Genomic DNA, 10,570 nt, shown 5'->3' with positions numbered 1-10,570 from the left:
AAAAATATGGAACGCTTCACGAATTTGCGTGTCATCCTTGCGCAGGGGCCATGCTAATCTTCTCTGTATCGTTCCAATTTTAGTATATGTGCTGCCAAAGCGAGCACCCCAATCTCCTTCTTAATATAACTAATGAGTGATTAGAATTATAAAGTAAAGAATTTAAGCAAGTATATAATTTGCAATCCTGGTAAGAAAGTTCTTGTACACGTTCATTGATAGAAATTGTTCCTTTCAAGAGCACATAAGGATCTCTCACACAAGCCTAAATAGAAAATGTCCAATTTGTACTGGTGTTAAATATCAATGAATAATTAGTTTTATTGGAATAATGTCCATCCCAAATTTGGAATTTCTTAAGACTTAAAGTCAATTTCCAAATCTCCCTTTGCCCTCTTCCTTGATCCAGTTGTGGAAAAGTTGGGTGACATGTCATTACAATGCCATATAATTGGATGATCTGAATGAGTAGTAATATGGTAATATGGTCAAAGACTTTATGCACCTGCTAATGCAGCCTTTTGTGAGAATTGCAGGACTGATTTTGATGAGAGCAATTAGAGACTGCATACCCCTTAGAAGACCAGTCCCATACAATTCCATAGGAACCATAATCAAAATTACTCCCTCAGTCCCACGGCAATTATCCCACTGAATACGATCTTGTTTTTCAGTCCACAGCTTGTGATGCTCACATAAAGTTCTGTCTCATTTGCTGTCATTATTGGGTTCTAAGTCGTTGTAAGCAATCTTCAGGTCCTGGTATCCAGGAAGAGTCATTAACATAAACGGGGATCATAGAATGCCCCCAATCAATGGGTTTTAGTAATGGGGGGTTAATTATGTATGTCCAATAAGTATAATTCTTTGCTTTTGCCGAAACCAGGGGTATACTCACTGCGATGGTTATCAGGGCAAACAACCATGATGAGGTTGTCTGGAGTCACTGGTTGTTTCTGCCCAGTTTTACTCTACGAGCTGGAATCCACACAGGTTCTAGACCTTCTCCTGGGAAGATACAAGCAAACCCTCTTTCCCATGTAATTAGCTTTCCTGGTGATCAAGTATTTGTTAGTGGATCTTGCCACCAAATCACAGTCTTAATTGGATTTGTGGATGTAGACTGAAAATGTCCCTCAGTTGCAGTTTCCATAGTTTGTGTTGAAATATTCAAAAATTGAGAGTAAATAAAGCTTTATTCAATATTGTTTATTGTCCTATGTCATTTCCCCCTTTTTATTTTTGTATTATATGTTTAAGTGATTAATTAGCCCTCTCCATTATGGCCTGTCTTTGTGGGTTATAGGGAATGTCAGTAGAATGTTTTATAGATCAAATTTTAAGAAATTGTTGGAATGTTCTACTGGTATAAACAGGGCCGTTATCAGTTTTTATAGTTTTTGGTAATTTTATAACAGCAAGCATATAAATGTCTTCGTATATGTTTTGCAGTCTTGCTGGAGTGAGCAGTGGCCCATGTTAATTGAGAAAATGTATCAATAGTCATATGTACATAAGAGAGTTTACCAAAGGAAGATATATGAGTTACATCCATTGTAACTATGGATTTTATATGGAACTATATACCATCATTATGTCAGTGGCTCAATCACACATTTGATAATGTAAGGGACATTTCTTGAAACAGGCAATATAGAAAACAATATAGTTAACAGTAATAGTAAAATTACAAGTAAGAATTTAAGTCAAGAACTTTTATTAGGTATAGCCCAGTGACATCGTTAAGTCATCTGACTTAGTCTGTTAAATGACTATCAGTTCAGTTCAGTTCAGTCGCTCAGTCATGTCCGACTCTTTGCGACCCCATGAATCGCAGTACGCCAGGCCTCCCTGTCCATCACCAACTCCCGGAGTTTACCTAAACTCATGTCCATTGAGACGGTGATGCCATCCAGCCATCTCACCCTCTGTCGTCCCCTTCTCCTCCTGCCCTCAATCTTTCCCAGCATCAGGGTCTTTTCCAATGAGTCAACTCTTTGCATCAGGTGGCCGAAGTATTGGAGTTTCACCTTCCGCATCAGTCCTTCCTATGAACACCCAGGACTGATCTCCTTTAGGATGGACTGGTTGGATCTCCTTGCAGTCCCAGGGACTCTCAAGAGTTTTCTCCAACACCACAGTTCAAAAGCATCGATTTTTCGGCACTCAGCTTTCTTCACAGTCCAACTCTCACATCCATACATGACCACTGGAAAAACCATAGCCTTGACCAGACGGACCTTTGTTAGCAAAGTAATGTCTCTGCTTTTTAATATGCTGTCTAGGTTGGTCATAACTTTCCTTCCAAGGAGTAAGCGTCTTTTAATTTCATGGCTGCAGTCACCATCTGCAGTGATTTTGGAGCCCCCAAAATAAAGTCTGACACTGTTTCCACTGTTTACCCATCTATTGCCCATGAGGTGATGGGACCAGATGCCATGATCTTAGTTTTCTGAATGTTAAGCTTTAAGCCAACTTCTTCACTCTCCTCTTTCACTTTCATCAAGAGGCTTTTTAGTTCCTCTTCACTTTCTGCCATAAGGGTGGTGTCATCTGCATATCTGAGGTTATTTATATTTCTCCAGCAATCTTGATTCCAGCTTATGCTTCTTCCAGCCCAGCATTTCTCATGATGTACTCTGCATATAAGTTAAATAAGCAAGGTGACAATATACAGCCTTGATGTACTCCTTTTCCTATTTGGAACCAGTCTGTTGTTCCATGTCCAGTTCTAACTGTTGCTTCCTGACCTGCATACAGGTTTCTCAAGAGGCAGGTCAGGTGGTCTGGTATTCCCATCTCTTTCAGAATTTTCCACAGTTTATTGTGATCCACACAGTCGAAGGCTTTGGCGTAGTCAATAAAGCAGAAATAGATGTTTTTCTGGAACTCTCTTGCTTTTTCGATGATCCAGTGGATATTGGCAATTTGATCTCTGTTCCTCTGCCTTTTCTCCCATCCAAGTACTAACCAGGCCTGACCCTGCTTAGCTTCTGAGATCAGACGAGATCGGGCGCGTTCAGGGTGGTATGGCCGTAGACTCCTCTGCCTTTTCTAAATGACTATGGCTTGTTGTTAATTTCCTTGTTGTAGATCCTGGAGCATCTGATCTTTATTTAAAGACTGGTTACTGAGATAAGTTTTAGAAACAAACTTAGAGTGTCTTTTTTAATGAAGGGCCTTTTAAATTTAACTTAATGAATGTCCTTTTTAATTTAACTTAATGAGGCCTCTTAGCAATGTAACATAACCATAAGGAATTATCTAAGAAGTGAGTCTTAGTAAATACAGATCTTAATTAACAAAACTAGAACTTAAGATTCAGTGAAACATTAGATGTCATAGGCCTGACATCAGTTAGGTGGATATTTCTTTTAGAGCTCCCCAGTATACTCTTGAGATTTTTGTATATGTTTGGATGTATATTTTTTTTTCTTTTTTTTACTTTGATGAGACTGTTCAGAACCCAAATGTTTCCAATTTCTGGAGGGACGAGGCAGAGAGAAAAGAAAAATGTTTTAATTTTATCCACAGGTGTAAATCACTAATTTGTTTTAAACCATCAGTGACTTGAGGAGAAGAGCTTTTTTATATCTGAAAACGAAGATTATATGCCAGTAATATGTCAGACAAAAAGTTATGAAAATTGTAGTCATATTTGGCAATCTATTCAGTCTCATGTAATCAATCCCTTTGTTTTGAGGTCCTTGCCTGACGACCGAGGACGTAGGTAAAAACGATAGTCTCCAAGAAGTTTGTGAAGTTTTTTGTCAATGTCTATACGACCTATCCAGCAAAGTGGGTGTCCCAATCACTGGAGATCACGGAGAATGTATTTTAACCATTTTTTTTCATTGTGAGATGTTAACCCTACAGCCAGGAAAGGCTTTATCTTATCAAATAAAACAGGGTTGTCAGGGAGCCAGGAAAAGCCAAGGGGCCATCTTAGACTTTCCATAGCCCTGATTGTTTCATTTATAGCCATTATTTATCCATTTTAAATTTCCTGATGAGGAGCTAATTTTGCAGAAGCAGTATGAGTTTTGTCTATGTGTGTCATAGTCTCCAAAGATCACTGTGAAATAACACTCAGTAACAAAAGATTTTAAAAGCAAGTAGGAATCACTTAAAGACAAAGAAATTTATATAGTCTATTATCAAAAGCCATAGTCCAAGAAGACTTTGTTTTTTTTAACAGGAAGGAAAAATCAAATTTCAGATTGGTACCAGCTTATATTCATTGTGAAACAATAGCTATTAACTTAAAGTAACAGTAAAAGATTTCAAAGGCAGTTTAATGTCTTGGGAAACTTGTATCATGCATAAAACTCTCTTCCATTTGCCACAAACCTTTTTTACACTTTTGTATTCATCACTCTATTTGCCCATTCAGAGAACAGCCGCTTGTAAGTTTAGATGTACTTCCTTTTTCCTTAATAGAATGTAATTCTATTCCTTATACCTTTTTATTAAAAACACACATCTTACTTTTCTTTAGCAACCACAAACTGTCTCATATATTAGCATTTTATAGATTGGTGAACATAAATACCAGTTTAAATTTTTTAAAAAATTTGCTTTTTTGCTGTTTTTTTTTTAATAGAGAACATTTCAGGAGGCACCAAACATATTTATAAATAGTCCAAAATCTCTTTAGTTTCTCTGTAAGAAAAACTTCTGTAAGAGGAAGTTAGTGTTCAGTAATTAATGTTTTAAGATCTTACTTTATTTGGAAATGACCTAGCTATTCAATAAACTTTTATCATTTAGTTTAGTACAACTCTAGAAATTTAAGTTACCCCAATCCTAAGAAATTATTTTAGATAGACATTTCTAAAATATAATTACTTTTAATAGAGTTTATATAGATGTTTTCATCTTATTTATATACATTTATATATATAAAGAGTTACTTTTTTGTTGACTAATTTAGTTTACCTTAAACCTAGGCACAATAAAAGTATTACACAATGTTGATGACTTAAGACATGTCTTAATTAGATTAGCAAATAAACATTAATGTTAGATATTTAATATTGAATATTTTTCAGTTCATGTGAACCTGAATTTAAATAGAGCTCATTTATAAATTAACTTCATATTATCCAAAAACAAAGACACACACTAAGACACAGATAAATTTAGATAGATAGACATAGTTTTCCACTTGAAATTTAAAATATCTTTTTGCCCCATCTTCTTTTTTTGGTTTGAGTTCTACCAATTTGTTTATGACTGGAGTCCCAGATAGAGTGGGCTGTGTATCCCAAGGACATGATAAGAGTTAACTTCAGGCTTTTTCCCAGGCCTGTTTTTGTTTCCCAGGCAGAATTGGAGCTCCAAAAAAGTATTTTAACAAGTCAACTTTTTCCTAATTGCACGTGTAAGAAGAACCGGTTTTGCAATTTCAAAAAAAGATTTTATTTTAACCAGTTTTCTCCGGAGTCTAAAGAATATCATGGCCATTCAGTGTCAAAAATGTCATTTTTCTTTTTTTTAGTCACAGTATATCATTAATGATATATGCATGAGGGAATTGCTGTCACACTGGGTGTAAAGCCTTGGCTACAAAATTTTGACAAATAGTGGGACTCTTAGGCATACCTTGAGGTAACACAGTCCATTGAAATCTTTTATGTGGCTCCTTTAAATTCATAGAAGGAATTGAAAAGGCAAATATAGGTTGATCATCAGGGCATAAAGAAATAGTAAAAAACCAATCTTTGGGATCAATAACAAACAAATGCCAATTTCTTGGAATCATACTAAGATTAGGTAGACCAGGTTGTAAAGCACCCATTGGAACAATAACAGCATTAACAGCTCTCAAATCAGTAAGCATTTTCTATTTACCAGATTTCTTTCATATAACAAACACTGGAGAATTACAAGGGCTAAAGGACTCAATAATATGTCCCTTGCTAAGCTATTCATTAATTAATTTATGTAAAGCCTCCAGTTTTTCTTGTTTTAGAGGCCACTGCTCTATCTACACAGGCTGATCAGTTTTCCAATTAAGGGGTATAAGTGTGGGTGGAGGAAGATTAATAGGAGCAGTGGCCACTAGTGAAAAGGAAAAGTGAAAGAAAGTGAAAGTGAAGTCCCTTAGTCATGTAGGATTCTTTGCGACCCCATGGACTGTACCCTATCGGGCTCCTCCGACCATGGGATTTTCCAGGCAAGAATGCTGGAGTGGATTGCTATTTCCTTCTCCAGGGGATCTTCCCCACCCAGGGATCGAACCTACGTCTCCTGCATTGCAGGCAGACGCTTTACCATCTGAGCCACCAATTAAAAGGGGGGTGGGGAGATTCGAGATCTTGAGTATTCAAAGGATAAATTCTTGCTTGTTGATTTTTGCCCAGTCCCAATCTTGGTATATAACCTTGATTGAACATAATTTGGTGATTGGCCTCGCTATATTGATTTTGATGTTTTTCAAAAGAGTCATCATCACTTTCATCAAAAGAATCAGAAGTCTGCGAAGGTTCCAGTACTGACTTAATTAATGCCCATGTACTCCAAATATAAACAGGGAGTGGAGTTCCTTTTGTATGTTCTTTCTTTAACTGGGCTCCAACCTTTTCGCAGACTTTATTTTATTTTATTTTATTTTTTTTTTTTTTCGCAGACTTTAGAATCTAACTTCCCTATTGACGGGAACCAGCAGCAATATTTATCCACTGCTTGTAACAATTCTAATAATCGCCCTTCACTAAAAGACGTTCCTCTGGCTTTCAAGAGCTGTCTTAATAAACAAATATATGGGCAATAGTGTTCTGCACTCTCAACATTTCCCATTTTAACCCTGATTAAATGCCTGAAGACTTACCAGCCAGAATTTTCAGAGGCCTCTCCTTTGAGTCGCTGTATTTTCACTTTCTCTCCAGCCCCACGTTGGGCGCCCACTGTTGCCCCAAAGGTCCGGGAGCAAGCAACAAGAATGGAAACAGAACACGAAATCTGGGCAGTGGGTCAGGGCACCTACAGCCTCTATTGGGCTGAGGTGCAGAGTCCACTCTGAGTCCAGCTTTTATTTCTGATTGCAGACTACAAAACTTTCTTTGATCTATCTTTCCCAAGACACTACATTGACATAGGCCAGATCTCCTTGTTTTCACCCCAGGCCGTTCCCTTCTGGGATAGTCTCGGGAGCAATCTGCAAGTGCATAGGCAGTATTCATACCTAACCCCGACCCGGTGTTCCAAGGTCAGCACAAATGCAGTAATCCCACCCCGAGAAGGGTATGGTTAACAAAAGCTCAGACCCTACAGGATGGAGGAACATGGAGGAGCTACTCCCTGTTGTGTATAGAAGTAAATCCATGGCACAAGGGGTAAACTTTGGCAACCATGGATAGATAGGCTGTTTGAATGTCCCTTCAAGAAAACTTAGTGATGAGCTGCAATGGACGCAGTTAAATGACAGGCTCAATTTGCTGCAGTTTTTGAGCTGGGGCTAGTCTTTTCTGTGGAAGTCCCCAGCACACGTCTGAGTCTGGCAAGGGTGTGCTCAACAGTCTCCTTTATTTTGGGGAATTTCTGTACACAAACTCCAACCATTGGTTTTCCATGAGAGCAACTAGGCTCTTGTATGTCCTCGCTCCCACCACCAACATAGGCTGGTCTAAGGATGGGGACCTGACCTAAGCTAAGTCACCTATAGCGCTTTCCTTGAGTTATTTTTTTCAACTATAACTCAGAAGAAGCTCTCTCCAGTGGAAGAAATTGTAAGAGATAGTTTTGGGAGTTGTTGATTTCTGGCCATGTGAGGAAGCTCATCTACAGTTAGCAAGAATGAAATCAGAACATACAGAGGCACAGACAAGAGACAGAGAGTGCCTGCAGCATTCAAAGTTCTTGAGGTCCAGCTGTACACAGCTCCCTGGGGTCTGACTATTCTAACCTTTTCCTTCTGTTGGGTAAGATAGTCTAGTGTGCTTGCAATAATAACCAATTGGAATCAGATGTGATCACATATGACCACATAAGTTCTAGCACACAGTATGTGTGTGCTAGAAGAATCCTGTGCCTATTTTATATTAATAGTTAACATTGATTGAGTTGAGGGTTTATTATATTTCAGACGCTGGTCCAAGCACCTTGCATATATGAATTCATTTAGTCCTCTCAGCAACAATGTGAGTCTACCCAAATGCCCTCTCTCTATTGTTTTCCCCAAGGCTACATTGTTTTAAAATCAAAAATAAATAAGAGATTCTACTACATGTCCTTTTTTTTTTTTTTACTACATGTCCTTTTAATAGAGGCTCCAAAGAGCCAACTTTGGAGGTGTACATTTGTCAGTGTTTTATTCTGTCACCCAGAAATGCCAGCTATGATTTGGGGCTTTAGCAAAACAGGTTTGCAAGTACATGTATCCTGCAACTCCTCAGAAAAGCTCATTTTAAATAATAAAGTGGTATTATAGATAAGCAGAACATATAATTTCCCATAGATATGCATTTTGGAATTTTAAACTGGGATTCAAAGTTTGACAAGTGTGAATACTTACGTGGTCAGAACTTGTAAATCAGGACAATCTTGGAAATCCAAGAAGGATGCCACCAACACCTATCAACAGAGACTTTTAGAAGGCCAAATACCCCCTATCAGAGGCCTTAAATCCAAGTGAGCCACTTCTTTATGTGAAGCAGCTACATGACCTCTGCTGTCTTTTAAAATTAAATACTCTGTAGAGGTATGATTAGGTACCTAATCCCTTCCCTACCTCAAGGGTGTGAGAAATAAGAAGGATGGAGAGAAAAAACGAATGGAGACAACTAGAGTAGCAAAAGGTGGGGAAAGGCCTTCCAACCCCACCACTTGACTGAAGCTTCTGTTAGTACCAGGACCCTACACCTTCAGAGCAAAGCTGTCCAATGGAAATATAATACATACCACAGGCTCAATTAACATTTTTCTAGTAGCCACATTAAATTTTTTTCTATAATGAGGTGAAATTAATTTTAATATTGTACTTATTTAAACATATCAAAAATATTGGGGCTTCCCTGATGGCTCAGCAGGTGAAGAATCCACCTGCCAATGCAGGAAATATAGGAGATGCAGGTTTGGTCCCTGGGTCAGGAAGATCCTCTGGAGGAGGAAAATGGCAATCCACTCCAGTATTCTTGCCTGAAAAATCCCATGGACAGAGGAGTCTGGTGGGCTACAGTCCAAAGGGTCGAAAATAGTCAGACCCAACTGAGCAACTAAGCACAGCACAGTCGAGAATATTATCATTTCAACATGTAGCCAATTAAAATTTATGAATGAGCTACTTCACATTCATTTCTTTCATATGTCTTAGAAATCTAGTGTATATTACATGTACAACAAATATCAGTTTGAATGCTAACAAAATTTTTAATTGAAAAAGTAGTTTTATCCAAAGAATTGATGTTTTTGAACTGTGGTGCTGGAGAAGACTCTTGAGAGTCCCTTGGACTGCAGAGAGATCAAACCAGTCCATCCTAAAGAAAGTCAACCCTGAATATTCATTGGGAAAACTGAAGCTGAAGCTCCAGTATTTTAGCCACCTGATGTGAAGAGACAACCCAGTGAAAAAGACCCTCATGTTGGGAAATATTGAAGGCAGAAGGAAAAGGGGACAACTGAGGGTGTGATGGTTGGATGTCATCACTGACTCAATGGATATGAATTTGAGCAAACTCCGGGAAATACTGAAGGAGAGAGGAGCCTGGCATGCTGCAGTTCATGGGGTTGCAAAGAGTCGGACACAGCTTAGTGACTGAACAGCAACAAATACTGTTGTTCAAAATATACTTCAAAATTTTCAATAACTGAATCAGTTTTAAAATTTAAATTTAATTAAAATTAGGGACTACCATGGTGGTCCAGTGGTTTAGGAGCTGCACTTCCTATGCAAGGGGTGCCAGTTCCATGGGAACTAAGATCCTGCATGCCACGTGGTGTGGCTAAAAAATAGAAAATAAATAAAAAATTTTAAAAATAAACTAATTAAAATTAGCTAATAAACTAAATACAATTAAAAGTTCGATTCCTTGGTCACAGTAGCCTCATTTCAAGTGCTCAGTAGCCACATGTGGTTAATGGCTACTGTATTCGACAGCACAGATGGAGAACATTCTATGAGTGCAGAAATGTTGTGGGGCTATGCAACTCTAGATGTAGCCTTTGGTGTACAGTAAGCAACTTAGCAAGCATGCGTGCATGCAAACTTCACTCACGACTTGGCCAGCAGTGTCAGGGAAGTATGATATGTACATAAAACATCCCCTAACTATCCAGAAGCCTTGCCACACCTCTCCATTGACTCCCAGACTGACTTCTCCAGGTCCCCTCCCCCAAGCTGCCTCCCAGCAGGCCAAGGGCTGTGGAGTCATTTCATCACTTACTTCCAAAAAGTTAATTAACTTCTTTAAGCCTTAGTTTTCATATTAATGGACTGATGATATTTTAAAGGACTCTTGAGTAAAACAGGTGGGGAACATCCCTGCCATCTGGGCATTGGCTTCTGCCCCAACTCAGCCTTTATGAACAGTTTTTGCTGCTATTGTTGTCTTCAGCTCTTTTTTCCCTGCTT

The 10,570-nt window shown here is 38.4% G+C and overlaps 1 non-coding gene across 1 annotated transcript; it reads right to left on the bottom strand.

The window, feature by feature from the left end:
- Positions 1 to 107, bottom strand: LOC139031797 (U6 spliceosomal RNA). Its single transcript, XR_011484307.1, has one exon. It is a non-coding gene; the product is annotated as a U6 spliceosomal RNA (small nuclear RNA).
- Between the last annotated feature and the right edge of the window lie 10,463 nt (positions 108 to 10,570).

Source organism: Odocoileus virginianus, chromosome 2, assembly GCF_023699985.2.
Source record: "Odocoileus virginianus isolate 20LAN1187 ecotype Illinois chromosome 2, Ovbor_1.2, whole genome shotgun sequence".
Classification (NCBI taxonomy): Eukaryota; Metazoa; Chordata; class Mammalia; order Artiodactyla; family Cervidae; genus Odocoileus; species Odocoileus virginianus.
The sequence above is the reverse complement of the archived record's forward strand: the minus strand, read 5'-3'. Positions and strand labels throughout refer to the sequence as shown.